The sequence below is a fragment of the Lactuca virosa genome, chromosome 4, assembly GCF_052849685.1.
Source record: "Lactuca virosa cultivar CGN04683 chromosome 4, Lactuca_virosa_CGN04683_v6, whole genome shotgun sequence".
NCBI classification, from domain to species: Eukaryota; Viridiplantae; Streptophyta; class Magnoliopsida; order Asterales; family Asteraceae; genus Lactuca; species Lactuca virosa.
Window position 1 is genome coordinate 503,472,888 of NC_136429.1, and position 4,870 is coordinate 503,477,757.

Below are 4,870 nucleotides of genomic sequence, written 5' to 3' on the forward strand. Positions count from 1 at the left end.
AATAGAAGACTTTAGAGGATAGAGGAGAGGGAAGGAATTTTCGGCTCTAAGGCTCTTAGAGAAGGAGTGTCGAAGCTATAAATCCCATGAGGGGTTTATATAGGTGAGTAAGGAGTCTAGGATGAGGCAGATTTCGTTGGATAGTCCTTATCATTTTTCTTGCTCCTTAAGGCTTCCAAGAAGCCCTGGGAACCTCCTCCAAAACCGTCCCCCTTATGGGAAGGTTCTGAAATTCTTCAATGCTTAACTTTTAAACATTGTCACCTTTAGTCCCTATACTTTTAATTAATCTAATTAATCCCAAAATTAATTCCAATTAATTATTAAGTAAATAAGACTATTTATAATTAATATATTAACCTCATAATATATTAATAAATTATTTATTGCTATTTATTAATCTTATAATAAACCAATAAATCAACCTCTCTTTCCAAAAAAAGTTATTCTGTCAATTACTAGGTTTGAGGGCAACCCAAAAGGACTCTACTTTTAATTCAAGTACATAGCAATTTAGTTATTGCTTAGACACCTAATCCAACAGTTAGTTCATCATGAGGTTTCTATCTAATCAATGGATGGTTAAATTCCATCTCTAATTATGGAATCGGGTAATATGAACCCTATTCTTTATGTATGAGTTGGTGCTTTAATGACTCTATATGCATGTGTGGATTCAAATCCATGAATTCTAAGTGGATTTATGTAAATAATAAATTAAATGTTGATTCCAGTTATGATTCCATGAGTTCATTGAAGTTTACAGTTGATATTGGTGATTCCAATAGTGATTCACCATTGGAATTGAATGGGATGATTTTGAAACTAGTTAAGATTTAATAAACATTGATTTAACTGGTAAGTGAATCAAATGATCTAAATGTTGAAATGTTTTGAAGGATTTTAAAATGTTTATATAAACTTAGAACATTTATTACGAACTGGAATAACATAACTTCATAATTATGATTGGAATCACAATGAAAGTATTAGAATTATATCTTAAGAATGGAATGAAGTATTACATGGTTTATTAAGTTGATATGAAGTTTATTAAGTTTTCATTATGTTATTAGAATAGTTATTGGTTAAGTTGAAATCTAGTAAGAATTTATGGGCCAATGTTGATGTTTGATGTCTACATGAGCTTCCCTAGATACTCTTGTGATGTTGAAGTGTCTTAATCATTAATTAAATTTTAACTGTGGTAAGTTGTATCAAAGAAGATTAATAAGACTCGTTTCAACCAAATTTAATCATTGATTAAGTTACTTGAAAGTGTGGAGGTCAAACACCAAAATACAATGCCTAAATAAGCAAAACGACACATTTCAGCACCATATTGGGCTAAATTTAGGTTGTTGCTTTCATAGCTTCCATAACGTTTAAAAATGACTATTAAGACCTAAATTGAGTTAATAAACGGTAATTTAGTCATTTTTTGTATCCTTTTGAATATATCATTAGGTGGCAAATGTGAATTTAACATTAAAGCAAGGTGGAATAACATTGCAAGATATTAAGGTGAGTGCATGTCCTCTATCCTATATTTGAAATGTTTTGAGTGTTATCTATACCATATATAACCTTATTTGTTCTATGGATTTTTGGAAACCGTGTGCACAACATGAAATATGATTTTGAACATGGTTTGTATTGAAAATGTTATTTGAACTAGAAAATGGTTTGAGCATCCTTATTGTTCATTGCATATAGTATGGGATTTAGTAGGGTATGTGACAGATGATTAAATTCCTTGGGGAACGAAGGGTCAAGTATCCAGGAGTTGAAGGGAGGTACCCTTTTATTAAGAAGGAAATGATTTCATGGACTGTAAGCTATAAGGTTATGCATGGAAGTGATTATTAAGAAAAGTTAATTTAAGTCTTATACTCTTCTAGGTCTGTACACATACATGGGGATGTTTCTCATTATATCAGCTTCCAATCATGTTATATTAGAAGTGAATCGAGTGTCTAACAAGTACATATTTAAAGAGATTTTAATCAAATCCCAATTATATTTTTATCAACCAAGTCACTTGCTAGACTCCTTGTTGGGTAGTCTACCAAATTGTGTTGCATACTAACAAATACAACCAATAGTACAACAACTATGATTAATTACGTAATCATGTTATATCTAATAGCGAGTGTATACTTCCCATTATATACGTGGCTATATGTTTTAGCAAAGTAGTTGCACCATCACAATGTATAGATATAGGAGAATTCGGTTTTGACTAACACATAAAATTTGTAATGCAAGTTTGTTTTTCAGAAATCCAAGAAATGTCACCTCCCAAGGAGGAATAATCCACAGAATACACAAAATTGATCATATGCGTTCTCTAAGCGTAGAGGTCTGAATTTGCGAAGGTCAATTCCTAAGCCAATCCAGCCTTTGACTTATACTCCCTCCACAAATAATCCGAATTCTCATGTAAATAAGGATGAATTGCTTAATAGTTTTCCTCTCGCCGGTGTTGCCTGTAGGTCGTGATGTGCCTTGAGATGGCCGTCTCCTGCCCCCCCCCCCCCCCCCCCCCGGTGGGGAATCCGCTCCCGGGTCGTCGCTCTGCTCGTTGTGGTTTACCACGGAATAAACCTGCTTTTCATCGTAAGATGATGAGGGGTCGCTCCTGGAGTTGCTAGTGAGTATCTTTAATGGGATAATGACTTAAAAGGGTAATATATTTTTCGATTTGTACACATTTAGTCACTGAGTTTTTTTTTCGTCCACATTTACCCCTTCAACTTGTTAAACTGTATACATTTAGTCCTTATGACCGGCTACTTCAGGTTAGCCGGTAAAAATGACTTAATAGGGTAATATATTTCTCACTTTGTACATATTTAGTCCTTAATATTTTTGTACACATTTAGTCCTTAATAATTTTTTGTTGCAAAATAAGTCATTTTTGTTTTTGTATTAATTCAGTATTTATGAATGATTTCTTTAGGTTTTTCTCACGACATCTTATGTGGGATAGCCATATGGTGATGGGATATGTTGAGGTGGTCCTGCTATATGCTGTAGGCCAAGATACCTGGTGCGGGTCGGCTATAAGCTATAAGCACGGAGACTCGAGAAGAGCGGTTGGGTTAAGGCGACATGCCAACAAACCCTGGGTATTCCAGTCTGATGACTGATTGGACCTATTGCATATTGGTGTTCTAGTCCGATGACTGATTGGGTCAAGGTATTCCAATCTGATGAGTGTGGGTCCGTTATGCATGATGATATGTTTGTTGTATCGGTTATTTTGGGGGAAACTTACTAAACTTTGTGTTTACCCAGTTGTTTATGTTTTCAGGTTCTATCGTTGGTCGTGGGAAGGAGAATGCATGACGGTACATACTCATCAACAATATTAAGGATTCCACATTTCTTATATCACTCTGATTTTCGATAAATGTTTTTTGGAATAAATGTTTTTTTCTTAATAAAGGATTTATAATTATGAAGTTTTGCCTTATTTAAAAATGAAAATTTTTTGTTGTGAAAACGAGACATTACACATAAACATCCACAACCCTACACATTTCATCAATGATTTCCCCATAAGATGTCGTGAGAAAAACCTAAAGAAAACATTTATAAGTAATGAATGTGTACAAAAACAAAAATGACTTATTTTGAAACAAAAAATATTAAGGACTAAATGTGTACAAAAATATTAAGGACTAAATGTGTTCAAAATGAGAAATATATTACCCTATTAAGTCATTATTCCCGGCTAACCTGGAGTAACCGGTCATAAGGACTGAATGTATACGGTTTAACAAGTTGAAGGGGTAAATGTGGACGAAAAAAAACTCAGTGACCAAATGTGTACAAATCAAAAAATATATTACCCTTTTAAGTTATTATCCCATCTTTAATTTCCCACGTGAATTGAATTTGAGTCTCTTTAGACACATATTTTTGAAACTAAAAAATCGTAACTTTTAATTTTATACATATAGAAATATTAGTTTGTTAATCGTTCAATTCTTTAATTAATACTAGTTATTTTAAAAGGCAAGATAATGGGAACAAAAATAATATGTAAATTGATGGAGTTGCAGCTAATATATATTATAATGGGTTTGTGTTGCCTTACAAGGACACTGCCTTCTTGTGTGCTTCCAAGGTACTTCCAGTCATTTACACATCATCCTGGCATGGCTTTGGACCTACATTTCTTGTCTCGCTCATTTTATATATCTTTGATCATTGTAGTATCAAAAGTTTCAGGCGATGTATATAAATTTGGGTTTTGTTTTTTGATTTTTTTAAACGCCAAATCTAATCTACTCCTAACTACTCTTTAAATCCATCTATGTCCATATCAGGACTTGAACCCTCAACCTCAAGAAGGGAGGGCAACACCGGATACCGCTGAGCTAAAAGCCTTTTAGTATTTGGGTTTTGTTGGATTAAAATTTACAGGCATAGGTCAAACATATAAACTTAATTATAAAAGAGATAGACATGTTCAATGTCATCTAATTTTTTAAATTCATTTTAGATGTGGAAAAAATTATTCAGGAGTCTATTCATGTTTTGAACATTTATCGGTATATAAATGATTAAACAAGTCATATACGATACAATGCTATTCAATGTTTTAAAAACTGGTTTAAACCGGCCGGTCGATCCGGTTGGACTGGGAACCAGGGGAGGGAGTGGTTCAACTGTCATCGGTTTTACGTCGATTTCTGAACCGGATTAAACCGGCCGTTTTTTAGAAAAAAACCAGGTTGAACCGGTCAAAATAAACCTATTAAACCAAATTAAAACACATGGAAAAGAACCATTTGTATATTAAATTTTGGTGATTTTTTCTCAAATCTATTTAGTTTTCTCTAAATAAAAACATATGATA